Here is a 14,737-nt window from a genome sequence, read left to right as displayed (position 1 = left end):
ACTTGCTGTGAGGAAACTCCTACCAATGAGACAGTTAGGTGGCACAGTGTATAGAGCCTTGGGCCCAGAATCAGGACGACTTGAGTTCAAATCTGGCCCCAGATACTAGCTGTGTGAACCAGGGCAAGTCACTTACCAAGTTTGCCTCAGTTTCCTTCTCTGTAACATAGGGATAATAATAGTACTTAACCACCCAAGGTTTGTTGTGGAGATCAAATAAAATAATTGTAAAGCATTTACTGCAGTGCCTGAAACATTGTAAGTATTATGTGAATGTTAGCTATCATTAGCTATCAACACTGATTGGTGCTTGCTACAGTATTTTTTTTATCCCTATTTAATAGTTATAGAAACCGAAATACAGGGAAATTAAGTGCCTTGTCCAAGGGTGTATAGTAGAAAGACTCAGAGTCAAGACTGGAAAACAGATCTTTGCTTGTAAGTCATCTTGTAGTGCTCTCACCAATACTGTTTCCCCCTGCCCAAAACCATTAATTAAATCCTTTTTTATTCTATTTAGGGATCTAGGTATACAAAGATTAAAAAACCAAAAACAAACAAACAAACAAAAAACCACAGTCCCTGCCCTCAATGATAAAAAAAAGTGTTTGAGAGGGGACCCAGATTCAATTCCTGCCTTGGAGGCTTATTAGCTGGGTCTCTTTGGGCAAATCATTTAACCAAAGGGACTCAGTTTCCTCATGTGTGAAATGAAGGAATTGGATTGGATAGTCTCTAAGGTCTCTTTCAGCTCTACATATATGATCATATCAAGATATGACACCTTTACACATGAGAATAATACGTTGACTATAACAAGGGGAATGATAAGATGCAGAAAAAGGCCTTAAGAAAATTTGAGGTAGGGGACATTACTTTTTGTTGCCATGATCGGGACATTATTCACAGGGGGCCAGGAACATGAATTGTACCTCAAACACAAAGAAAGATTTCCACAGGCAGCGATAAAGAGGGAGTGCATTATAAGCATGGAGAGAAACTTGTATCTATCACTGGAGATGAGAGAGATCAGGACAAGATTTAGGAATAGCTAGTAGCCCTCTCTTCAGAAAGAGAAAAGGTGGAAAGGTGGAAAGGGAACAATGCAAAATGGGCCAAAAAGGAAGCCTGGAAGACCAAAGAGTTTATTATATCTTGTCTGCAGTTTGCTGTTCAGTTGTTTCAGTCATGTCTGACTCTTTGTGACCCCATTTGGGGCTTTCTTGGCAAAGGTACCAGAATGGTTTGTCATTTTCCTTCCCTGGCTCATTTTACAAATGAGGAAACTGAGGCAAACAGTGTTAAGTGGCTTGCCCAAGGTCACACAGCTAGTAAGTAGTAGTAATCCAGTCTGAGACTGGATTTAAACTCAGGTCTTCCTTATTCCAGGCCTGGGGCTCTATCCAATGTGCACCTAGCTTGCCCTCCTATCTGCAAGAGGGAGCAGTTAAATGTTTTTGAGCAGAAGTGACATATTCAGACCTGGGCATTAAGAATATTTCACAAGCTGACCCCTTGCCACCCTTCCCAATCTTTTTATACTTTCCTCCCCTCCACTTACTTGCTGTTCCTTTCTCATAACCCTCCATCTTCAGCCTTTATGACTTTGTGCTAGCCATCTGACTAGCATGGAATACTTTTCTTTTCCACTTCACAGAATCCCTGGCTTCCTTTAGGACTTATCACTACCACATCAGGAGAATCTCTTCCCTCCCTATTGATAGATTTTGGGTGGGTCCTATTCTTACCCTGGTTTCTTGGAGAATAAAAAATGGCTTTCCTCTTTGCTTGTCCTGAAATCTCCTCCTCTGAGTTTCAGGCTTTCATTCTAACCCTTTTTTTAAAGCGTTTGTTGGTGTGAAGTTATTTCTCTCCTCCCTTGCTGAGATGGTCTGTTCTTATTTTTGTTTTCGCAAAGGCTCTTTTGTCTATTACTCTTGATGACCTTTGACTTTCTTCTTTCAGTGGTGGTAGAAGAATCTTCCTTCTAAGAACTTCTTTGTCCATCTCCTCCAACCAACCTACTTCACCTCTCTTGCCAGCAGACTATCTCCTCTTCTCCTACCCCGTAATGTAATCTCAACAGGCACAAGCCCTTTGAGTTTCTTCCTCTTATGTTGGCCACCAGGTCAACATGCCAAACCAATCATTTCTGCTTTCTCTCTGAAACCACTGCCCTCTGGTAATCCACTCAGTTACCTGTTCATTGGTAGAGCTGAGACAATTGACCACGCCCTAGTAATGGTTCATGTTTATATAGTATTATAAAGCATTATATTTTTAAAAATTTATTCATGTATCTTTTTAAAAAAATATATATATATATATATTATTGTCAATCCCCACCAACTCTCGCCTCCCAATAGAACCCTCTTTTTTTGTTACAAAGTATAGTGAAGTAAAACAAGTCAGCAAATTGCCTAGGTTTGAAAATATATGCCTCATTCATCTCCTTTAATTTAGCATCTCTCTTCCTAGAGACAGGGTGGCATGTTTGACCATCAATCCTCTTACATCACTACAGCTTTGCTAGAATCCAAATGTCTTTCAGTGTTGTTTTCCCTAATAGTATTGCGGTCATCATAGAACCTGTTCTCTTGGTTCTGTTTACTTTATCTTGTAATAGTTCTTATAAATCTTCTCAAGTTTCTCTAAATTCTTCATATTCATCATTTCTTGTGGAGTCAGAAGATTCGTGTTCAAATCCTGCTGCTTATACTTACTACTTGTGGCCTTAAGCAAATTACTTATCCTCAGTGGGCTTTAGGCAGGTCTGTCTGTAAAATGAAGATTATACTATGTGGCTGCTAGGGTCCCTTCCACTTCCCAGGCTACTGTGCGTCATGATTTCTCAACTTGAACTATCACCTCTACCTCACCCTACTTACAACCTACCCTTCACTGAAGAGTCCGTTATCTTTGGTGATGGACCTAGGTCACTCCTGAACTCTGGGGCTTGGTCCAGGCCAGGCCACCACGCAAGTTATCTCTCTTGCCTTTTCTGTTGTTGTTCAGTCTTTTTCAGCTGTGTCTGACTCTGCATGACTCCATCTGAGATTTTATTGGCAAAGATATGAGGGTGGTTTGTCATCTCCTTCTCCAGGTTATTTTTACAGATAAGAAAACTGAGGAAAACAGGGTTAAGTGACATGCTCACAGTCTCAGGCTGGATTTAAACTTAAGAAGATGAGTCTTCTTGATTCCATGCCTGGCACCCTATCCATTGAGCCACCTAGCTGTCCCTTGCCTTTTCTAGCTCTCTTTTATTGAGTCTTCCTTCATTAGAATGTAAACTCCTTGAAGGCAGGCATTATATTGACCCTTGATTGCATTTGTATCTCCCAAATCTAGCACAGTGCCCTGAACAAATATTTTTTCTGTCTGTCTGTGAGTCATTACATTCTTATGTTTCAGTTCATTCATTTCTCAATCAATGACCATCCACTTTTCTGGTTCATTGTATAAAGCAATACTTCATGATACTGTAGGGTAGAATAGTACAAGTTGCTGGGTGAACACTGGATACCTTTCTGGGTCAGATTCTCACTAACAGAGAACATTCGGATGCTATAGGGTGGAAATGATGGGATGCTTGGAGTGACCACTTCCTCCTAGGTTCATGATACAGGAGGGAAAAGTCAGACACAGTCTGACATGCACCCATATTTTGAGAGAGCAGATTTCAAGAAGTTCAGAGGAAGACTAAGTAGGCTCCCAAGTATTAAAATTCTGCAAGAGAAGTCAGTCCAGGAGGGATGGATAACTCTCAAGAATGAAATTCTGAAGATACAAAAGAAAGCAATTTCAGTGAGGAGGAAAAACTTGAGTCATCTGAATAGACTGATGTGTATGTTCAGGAAACTAACAAACTAATGCAGATTAAAGAAAAAAAAGACTATGAAAGCAAGGACATCTTACAGAAGCTGAAGATAGCAGCATGGTTTATGCCAGTAAAATAGGGTCAGGAATGTTAAAGCTCAGAATGAGCTGAGGCTGGCAGGGAAAACCAAGGGCAAGAACAAAAAATAAATTCTCCCCACCCCCTTAATTGTTTTTAGAAAGGATAGTATCATTGCTTTAGGGGAAAATGACAATTAACAAGAGAGAGAGAGCAGAGCTGCTCAATTCTGATTTTACTTCTGTTTTCTCTGTTAAGGAAAATGATTTCTGTGACTAATAGGGAGTTTTTAGCCAAGATATGTGTAAAGAGAAAGTTAAGATGATCTAGCTGCACTTGATTTCAAGTCACCTGGCCCAGATGAATTGAATTCTTAGATAAGGAAGGAACTGGTGGATGTCGTCACCAAGCCATTATTTTTGATCTTGGAAAGATCACAGAGAACAGTAGAGATAGCACAGGACCAGAGAAGGGCAAATATTTTTTCCAGTTTTGGAGGGAAAAAACAGAGGAAAACAACATTTGTAACTGATAAACCAGTGAGTTTGACTTTAATTCCTGAGAAAATTCTAGAGTTGAAAGAGATGGTTAGCAAATAGTTAAGGAAGGAGACCATCATTACAATATCATTATTATAAGCTTCTCCAAGAACAAGTCATGCCAAACCAGCCTTATTTTCTCTTTCAATAGGGTTACAACACCAATCGTTTAGGGGAATACTATAGACATAGTTCCCTTAATTTTAATAAAGTACTTTGGTGGAAATGATGGGCAGATGTGGGTCAGGTGATAATATAGAACTGTTTGAAAGGCTGGACCCAAAGAATAATTGTCATTAGACCAGTGTTGAAGGAGGAGAAGGTCTCTAGTTGAGTGGCCTGGAGAGTTATGCATAACCTTATGCTACTTAATATTTTTTAATTTAGTAACTGAATAAAGGTATGCACATGGGTATCAAATTTGCAGGTGGTATAACAATGGAAGGAACAGAGAGCATACTGATTGACAGAATCCGGTTGGACCAGAAGACGTCTTTGATCCCTTCTGACTCTAAGGACTATGATCCCTATGAGTTATTTTAGGTTTCTGAGCACAAAATTGATATGGAGGAATCTAACAAGAAGTAATTCAATAAAGAAAAGGATAAAATCTTATACTTTGATTTAAAAAAATTCTTTCTTAAATGGTTGTCATAAAAACTGGCCAAGAATTTATTGATAAGTACTGCTGCCATGTGTGCGTTGTCAGAGCTAGCTCAGGGTTTGGAGGCTCCTAAGGAAAGTATGGGAGAGAAAAGGTATTAGACTGCTTGTCAGACTGGTGGCCTACAGAGTTGTTGTGCTGACTTCATAGTTGAATGCCTGTGACACCTGGGCAGTTGACCAGTGCCAAGCCAGGAAAGTGAATAGCTTTCATTTGAATTGTTTTAGGAATATTCTGAGATCACCTGGCAAGATAAGGTACCCTTTGTTGAGCTAAACTGCCAAGTATTCAAACTCTACTTCAGAGAGTGCAACTCTGATGGGCTGGCCATGTTGTTTGAAAGCCAAAAGTATGCTTGTTTAAAAGAGTATTTTAGGGAGAACTCACACAAGGCAGGCACTCACATGGTGGTCAGAAGAAGTGATCCAAGGACAGACACTCTCAAGGTCTCTCTGGAGAACTTTGGAATGAATTGAGTAATATGGGAGATACTGGCAAAGGACTGCCCAGCATGGTGTACCCACATCATAGAAGGCACTGTGCTCTGTGAATGAAGAATTGCAGTAACTCGAAAGAAACACGAGATGAGCAAATTTAGAGACATCTCCACTCCAAATGTTTGTATGGACTATTTGTGCCAGACTTGTGGTAGAGCATTCCAAGCTCATATTGGTTTGATCAGCCACAGTCAGGCACACTTTACTTTGACCTGACATAGTGATGTCATTTTGGTCTTCTTCAAAAATGAAGGGCAACAACCAACCAACTGCTACCAATAATACTTATCCATACACAGAGATATTTTAAAAACTTGTTTATTATATAGTCAGAACACGGACTGGTGGTATACTAAAACCAGTGGGCCCTGAGCATCCTTTTCAGCAACTTTATATAGATTTAGTTATAAGGCAGTGTGGATATAATGGAATTTGACAGAGGGTAGAAGGGAAGGTAAAATTTATACATCAAAGAATTGAGAGCAGAAGGGGAAGACCTCTATCAGGTAAAATAATAAACTAGTCAGTTAACACTAGGGATAAAGCTGAAATTTGCAGACTAACTATTAAACTAGATCTATACCCAGTTACTTGACATGCTTATCTTAAGTAAATAGAGGTAATAAAACTGGGCCAGAAATTCTCTTCATTAATCACTTAATCACTGGAGCTCAAGTTTGATGTCAGGAAAACACCATGTGCTCTAGCGAGTGGTGTGACTTGCTGTCTTAAGCAAATGGTGGCAATACTAAACCTGTTATGACAGAGAGAAATTACAAGGTATAATGGACAATAATAATAATAATAATAGCATTACTGCTATGACCTCTACTACTAAAAATAATAACTAACATTTACTATGTGCCAGGCACCGTGATAAGTGTTTTATGATTATGATCTCATCTGATTCTCACAACAACCATTTGAGGCAGGCGTTATTATTATCTGTACTTGTCTATGTTTAGGTCCCATCTTGTGAATTGTTTTCAATTGGGGAAGGCACAATTTAAGGACACTTGTAGAGAGGTATGACTTAAAGACACTGGTAGACAGCATCCAGAGTTCTATTAGGATTGGGAAGAGCTTTAAGTCCATGACTTATGAGAATGAAGTAAAGGAGATGTTGGAGAAGAGAAAACTCTTGTTCGGCCATTTTCAGTTGTGTCCTACTCCTCATAACCCCATCTGGGTTATGGTTATTGGCAAAGATACTGGAGTGATTTGCCATTTCCTTCTCCAGCTCATTTTACAGATGAGGAAATCGAGGCAAAGAGGGTTAAGTTAAACCCAGGGTCACACAGCTAGTAAATGTCTGAACTAATTTAGACTCAGATCTTCCTTACTCCAGGCCCAACACTTTATCCACTAAGTCACCTAACTGGTCTAAGACAAGACTCAGAAGAACATAATAGAAGACATCAAGTATTTGAAAGGCTGTCACATTGAAGAAAATTTAGCCTTGTTGTGTTTGGTTTGAGGGGCTAGAACTAGGACCCTTGGGTAGAATCTACAAAGAGTCTACATTTAGGCTTCAGCAATGATTAGGCTTCCTAATAATTCAAGCAGTCTATAGTAGACTGGGCTGCTTTGGGAGACAGTGGATTCCTCTTTACTGGAGGTCTTTAACAGCGGTTGGATGGCTACTTGGTGGATATTGCATTATAATATTCTTTTTCATGCATGAAGTTGGACTAGGAGGCTACTGAGGCCATTTCCAGCTCTGAAATTCTCTGATCTCTAGCTCTACTCCTGCTTTGATTTCTAATCCTCAGGTCACAGGAAAGAATGACTTTCTCATTTCAGGCGTTCACAATGGAAAAACATAATGTGCACTGTGTATCAATATAACATTGTGTTCTTAGCCCTGACAGTAGTCAGGCAAGGGTGTATCGTCATAGGTTACATATCAGAGGCTTTGTTTCCATCACTGTCTCATTTCTGGAAGGTGCCACATTCAGGAGATGTAATTCTAGTTGTGACTCTCCCCTTGAAACTCTGTCGCTCTTCCAGGAATGTAACTGGGGAAGAGTTCATAGTTTGGCATAAATAATTCACTTTGAACCAGGGAATTGCATTGAACCCTGGGTTCTTGAACTAAAATGAACAGGACTACATCAAACTGTGTCTGAACCAAATCCAAATTGCCCCAATATTGCATTTGTTTCAAATCTTTTCTTTGAACTGCCTCACTGCCAATCCTTGGTTCAAGAAACATCCCTGCATACAGAATTATCTTTGTACACTTACCACTGCAATTAATTCCTGTCTTCCTTCATTAATCATTATTTATTAGCAATGCCATTTTAACAAAATGCCCCAGTACTAATCTTGACAGGCAACATCACACTGGGGATAAAGATCTGGCCTTGGAGTCAGGTGGGCCTGGTTTAAGTCTTATCACTGACACATACTGATTGCGTGACCCTGGGTGAATCATTTAACTTTTAAGTACCTGAGGCAACTCTCTAATTAACTAGCAGTTGCTGATTTTCTTTAATAAAGGGAGTTTGCTAGGGAATTTCTCAAATCCATGAAATCACAGGTCCATTATCATCCCCGATGCCAATCTTAAAATATCTTGTTCAAAGAAGTAAAATTGAATTTTGAGTGAGTTTTTTAATTCTTATTTTCCTTATTTGTGCTAATGTAAGCATTAAAGGGTAGTTGAAAAGTGGTTCAGGCAATCCCTTAACAGAAGGTTTCTCAGCTGGTATTGCTGCCCCTGGGATAACTTTCTCCTGCCACCATTCAGGAGACTAAATAATTCTCCTTCTGAAATTATACCCTGGAGTCTGCTTATAAAGGCCTCCCATGGTATGGCTCATGCACTGTGCCCACTCCAGTATAAAAGACTCAGCTTCTGAAGGTACACAGATTACTTTCAAACAGTACTATTTCCATTTGTTCCCATAAGTTCAATGATCATACGTCTCAAGATGACTCCCAGATTTATCTATACAGCTCTAGTCTCTGCCCTGACATCTAGTCCCATATCTCCAAATGCCTACTGGATATTTCTAACTGGATTTTTCATAGCCATCTTGATTGCCTCCTCTGGAAATTCATAGTAGAAGAGTGATAACAATGGGTGGTATTAAATAGGGATGATGTTTTAGTGGAGGCAAATTTGGAGCCAGTTATCAAAGGAAGTGGAAGGCCATACATGGCTAGTCTTTAAGTCTTTATGGCTGTCATAAGCGACAAAGAGATGAGGTTGGCTAGATTTCAGAGGAAATGGAAAGCTATTAAATAGGAATATGTAAGACTTGTGCTGGAGATGGCAAGATCGTTTTGATTGTGATGAAAGACAACAAAATGGAATGAAGTCATCATGAATAAGTAGGGAGAGAAAGTAGCTTGAAAAACATTTAGAAGACAAGCCCAATGACTATGGAGTTAGTATGACCAACAGTAAGATTTCTCCCATTCTTATGGCCTTAGTGACTTCATCTGTAAAAAGAATGGGTTGGACAAGAAGATATCTTAGGTCTCTTCTGACTCAAAAGCCTATGATCTCTATGAGCAACTTCAGGCTCCTGAGCCCAAGACTGACATGAAAATGATTGGGGAAGATTATATTACTTATTGAGTATAGGATATAATGGACACCAAGAAAGATTAGATATGGAAGAGTCTTGCTAAGTGACTTTTACAATGATCTAGAAATGTGGTTGTGGTTTGTGCTTCATTCTTGAAAAGGACCATGACATTGGGGAGATGACATGATTTGCAATTGATTTTGATTAGTGGGGGGAAGGGCAGGGGCTGTGCAAAGTCACCAGCCTTACTTTTTCCTCCAGAGCCATCTGGGTCCAGTGGCCAGATATAGATTGGGATGACTGGAGATGACCCAGGATGCCCTGGGAGACCTTGGCCCTTTTAAGCTAAGGTCTTTGCAAGTGCTCACTTTGAGTGAGGCAACACCCATTCAGTGAATAGGCCTCTTTAATAAGCAAATCAAGGGATGGCCCCTTTAATAAAAAAAAAAAATCAAATTGGGAGGGGAAGACCCTCAGGGTTTCTGGGCAAAAGAGAAACAGTTACTGTTGACATTCACTGTATGCCAGGAGGGCCCCAAAATAACCATTAAGTGGTGCTTGGACAGGGACCTATTGTTGTCCAATCCCCTGAGATACAGAGTAAATTGGGTTTAAGGCTTGGTCTTTGAGAAAGAAATCTAGTCTGAGGATCTGGACTAAAGTGGTGGCTCTGGGGGCAAGAATAAAGGGAAAGAGGTTGTGTTTGTCCTTCATTTTCGAAGAGGACCATGATATCAGGGAAATGATGACTAACTTGCAATTGACTGATTTTAATGAGGGAGGGCTGTGCAAGGTCACCAACCTCATGTTCTTTTCAGAGTCAACTGGATCCAGTGACCAGATATTCACCAGGATGACTGGAGATGACTCAGGATGCAATGGGAGACCCTGGCCCTTTTAGGCTAAGACCTTTTCATGTACTCACTTAGAGTGAGATAATGCCCATTCAGTGAATAGGCCTCTTTAAGAAGTGAGTCAAGGGATGGCCCCTTTAATTAGAAAAAAAAAAAGATTTAAAAAAATCAAGCTGGGAGGGGAAGACCCTCAGGGCTGCTGTTCCAAAGAGAAACAGTTTCCATTGACATTTACTCTAAGGCAGGAGGGCCCAAAATTCAGCCATTAAGTGGAGCTTGGGCAGGGACCTATTGTGATTCAATCTATGAACTTCTCAGTGAACTGGGTAAAAAGAAGAAAGAGAGAAAGAAAGAGAGAGAGAGAGAGAGAGAGAGAGAGAGAGAGAGAGAGAGAGAGAGAGAGAGAGAAATCTAGCCCGTAAACCACAAGTTAAGTGGGCAGCTTCTGGCCATCAAAATTTACCTTCCTTTGGAGAGAAAGAGAAGGAGAGGGAAAGGGAGAGGGAAGAAGAGGGAAAGGTGACACAACAATAACTGACTTTAATTAGTGCTTTAAAGTTTATATAAAGGCTCTCAGCATACATTAACTCATTTGAGGCCTATAACAACTCTATTAGGTAGGAACTATGGGGTATTATTTTCTCCATTTCATAGATAAGAAAACTGAGGCTTAAGGAGATTAAATGCCTTGTCCATGATCATGCAGTTAGTAAGAATCCCAGGTGGGGTATGACCTCATTAATGAGGGTTTGGGGTGAGAGGTGCTCGACACCCCAAAGTACCGACACGCCGGGTCCTGCCGAAAGAATTCGACTCAAGCCTTCTCAGCCAAGGGAAGGGATAAAGTTTATTAAGAGTTAGCCAAATAAGCCTGCCCCGAGAGATCCCACCCCTTGCGACGCCTGTAAGGAAAAAGGGCCAGACCCATCTGAGCTAGATTGGTTCTGACCACCTTCATGGAGGCAAGATGGAGATTATATACACAAAGGTTGTGGGAGGGATTGAGGGGTGGTCTGGGGTGACCAGAAGAGGGGTCTAGGGAGGGACTTAAGGATGAAGTCAGACTGCAGGGTGGGGGAAAATAGCTGAAGGCTATATGGAAATGACAGACCATAAAGGGCTAGGGTAACAGAGCTAGGGTATAGATATTTTGATCAGGATTAAGGATGGGAAACAGGATTAAGGGTGGGAAACAGCTGGACAATAGGACTGGGCAAGGTAGGCATTTGGGCTTAATGGTTATAGCCTCAGGTCAAGGCCAGGTCGAGTGGCAAGATTCAAGGAGAGTTCAAGGGTTCAAGGGGTTCCCAGAGACTGTGCCCTCATCATTCCCCCCTCAAACAAATGGGACCCAAATTCTTTTGGGGTCAGGGACGAAGGTCTCAGCTTCTGGAATTGCTTCCTGCTGACAAGGGGCGTAGTAGAGCTGGCTTGATGGGTCCAGTTCAAGGGGTGCACAGTCATCTGGAAGTTGATGGCTTGGAGACTGAAGGAGACAAACCTGGCAAGGAAGTTAAGCAAACAACAAAACAGACAGTACAGGAGTACAGAGAAAGGACAATATCCCTGGTGGGAATTAAAGATGACTATTTCATACCTAGCTCCCCTAACCACTTGTTCTGCTTCGGGGTGCAGGAGTGTGAAACACATCCAAATTAGGTCGGGGATATCTAAGAGCAAGGTTTGATGTTTGGTGAGCCTATGCTTAACCAAGCACTGGTGGCCCTCTGCTTCCAGGGTGCTCTGGCAAGGCAGAGCTTCTAAGGGCTGGTCTGCTGGAGGCTTAGAAGCTTCCTCAATTGGAATGGCTGTAGCAGCCAGAGAATCTAATTGTTTTGGAAAACAGGGGTCAGATCCTAAGGACTGGATTAGAATTCCCAAAGCCTGTCCTCTCCTTCCTTCAGCAGAGTGAGTGAAAGGTTTTTCTAGATTAGGTAAAGCTAATGCTGGAGTGGTGGTCGGTTTAGTTTTCAAAGTCCCAAAAGCTTGTGCTGGGTAGGGGCCCCACTCTAGAGGGAGTGAGTCAGGGCCTTGAGTGGCAATTAATGGTTGCAGTCCCTCCCAAGCCTTGGGTTTAATTGGATATTGAAGGCAATGGAGGGAAACTATGGCTGGGGTGGCAGAAGTAGCTTGCCCAGGAATTCCCCGATCCCAAACAATTGGCTCAACCCTCTCCCACGCCTCTGGGGGAACATGGGGAGGTCTGGGAAACAGAGGGAAAAGGGAGTTATGAGGTTTAACTATAGAAAATTGGCTTCCCAATTTCACCATCAGGTCCCTTCCCCAAAAGGGGGCAGGGCCAGAGAAGGAGTGTTCAGACAACAGATCCTTGATGCCCATGACCTGATGGGTCGAGGGACATGTGGGGCCAGAGCAATTAGTTAAAACAAGAGAACATAGCCGTGATAAAGTGGGTAACCTTACCTTCTGCCTCGATTTTGCCCAGGGCTCCTCGAGAGAGGTGGAGAAAGTGGGAGCACGGCCAAGCCCCAGGCTTTCCCCTCCTTCCAAGTCTTGAGAAGACTGGAGGGCAGGGTGCTGGGAGGAGGCTCTACCACTTTTCCAGCCTCGGGGACACCTCCAATGTCCCTCCTGGTTACATGCTGCGCAGGGTCCTAGAGGCCTGGATCCTGGAGGCTTCTTCCAAGGGGGCACCCTAGAGGGGCACTCCTTAGACCAGTGACCCTCCTTGTTGCATCGAAAGCAGGTTTCCCCTTTGCCAAAGTTGCCAGAAGCACCCTCCGGCAATCTCCTGGCCATGGCAGCTGCCCAGAATTGGGCATGTTCTCTGTCTCTGGCTTTTTCCTCTGCCTGGACTAAGTCTCTATTATTGAACACTCCAAATGCTGTCTCCAGTAATTGGGCCTGAGGTGTTTGGTGTCCCATTGCCAATTTCTGCAGTTTTCTCCTAATATCTGGGGCAGACTGATTAATGAAATACATGTTAAGTATTGCCGCCCCTTCAATAGAATCAGGATCCAAATTTGAATACTTCTTAATAGCTTCTACTAGCTGGGCTTGGAAAAGGACAAGGTTTTCTTTTTCTCCCTGAGTAATCTCCCTAATTTTTTGAAAATTTATTTGCTTTTGAAATGCAGTTCTTAGGCCTTCTAACAGGCAAATTTCCATATGGTCTCTCTTTTCTCTATCCTCACTCCTTTGATAATGCCATCCTGGGTCACTAGTTGGAACAGCAGCTGTTCCTGGGGGATATTTTATGGGGTTATTGCTAGTCAAACTGTCCCCAAATTTTTGAGCGTGTTCCCATATTCTCCTCTTCTCCTCAGTGGTACAACAGGTAGAGAAAAGGATATGCAAATCACACCAAGAAAGTTCAAATTGTAGGGACAGATCCCTAAAACCCTCAGTAAACTTAGTGGGATCTTCTGAGTATCTCCCCAGTTTTTCTTTAATTTGGATGAGATCTGAAATGGAGAATGGAACATGCAATGTCCTTGTCCCAGCAGGGGAGGCAGGCATTTTCCTCAGGGGAAAAAGCCTTGAAGGCGCTGTGGGACCTGGAGCTTGGGGCTGAGGTAGATTAGACTGCAAGGCCAGGGCATCTGCCTGGCAAGGGAGATCAGCTAGTACCTGAGGAGGGGTAGAGGTCAGAGGGGAAGATACCCCAGAGACCCAAGTGGGTGCTACCTCAGAGAGAGAGGCTAGGGGAGGAGATATTGCCGTGGGGGCAGGACCCATGGTGATAGATGTTGCAGGGCCTGCAGTAGAGGCAGGGCATGGGGTCCCTTTGGCTGGAAATTCCTTCCTCCTTAGTAAAGGAGAAGTTAGGAGTAATTGTCGGGAGACAAACAAAATAAAACAAGAAAGTAAAATATACAGAAGGTACCTGAAACTTTCCCAAATTCCCAGCGCCAAAACAATTGAAAGGATCTGGCACATGCTTCCGGATGGGGCATCCGTCCATGTCCTTCGACATGACCACTGGACCGAGAACCACCTGATAGCGTCAGGTTGAGTTGACCACGACAGCCTGGCTGTCTGACTCACTGAGACCACTGGACCGAGCTGTCCGACTGGACCGAGAACCACCTGATAGCGTCAGGTTGACCAGGACAGTGTGACTGTCCGACTCACTGAGACCACTGGACCAAGATGTCTGACCCACCGAGAACCACCAGAGAGCGTCAGGTTGACCAGGACAGCGTGACTGTCCGACTCACTGAGACCACTGGACCAAGCTGTCCAACCCACTGGGACCTGCTGAGGTCAGGCCCGAGAAGCACATCCAAAATGTTTGGAGAGCGAGGAGGGAGATTGGGAGAGGGGGAGGCTCACATACCTTCAGTCTTGGCTGGAGAAGAACTTGAGATTAGCAGTGCTTCCCGGTCAGGGAACCATAAATAATGAGGGTTTGGGGTGAGAGGTGCTGGACACCCCAAAGTACCGACACGCCGGGTCCTGCTGAAAGAATTCGACTCAAGCCTTCTCAGCCAAGGGAAGGGATAAAGTTTATTAAGAGTTAGCCAAATAAGCCTGCCCCGAGAGATCCCACCCCTTGCGACGCCTGTAAGGAAAAAGGGCCAGACCCATCTGAGCTAGATTGGTTCTGACCACCTTCATGGAGGCAAGATGGAGATTATATACACAAAGGTTGTGGGAGGGATTGAGGGGTGGTCTGGGGTGACCAGAAGAGGGGTCTAGGGAGGGACTTAAGGATGAGGTCAGACTGCAGGGTGGGGGAAAATAGCTGAAGGCTATATGGAAATGACAGACCATAAAGGGCTA

The 14,737-nt window shown here is 42.9% G+C and overlaps 1 protein-coding gene across 8 annotated transcripts in view; it reads left to right on the top strand.

Moving 5' to 3' along the window:
• Positions 1–14,737, top strand: part of LOC118856549 (muscular LMNA interacting protein) — a 386,664-nt gene that overhangs the window by 108,394 nt on the left and 263,533 nt on the right. The window lies entirely within an intron of this gene.

Source organism: Trichosurus vulpecula, chromosome 7 (genome assembly GCF_011100635.1).
Source record: "Trichosurus vulpecula isolate mTriVul1 chromosome 7, mTriVul1.pri, whole genome shotgun sequence".
Classification (NCBI taxonomy): domain Eukaryota; kingdom Metazoa; phylum Chordata; class Mammalia; order Diprotodontia; family Phalangeridae; genus Trichosurus; species Trichosurus vulpecula.
This window is presented reverse-complemented; position numbering and strand designations above follow the sequence as displayed.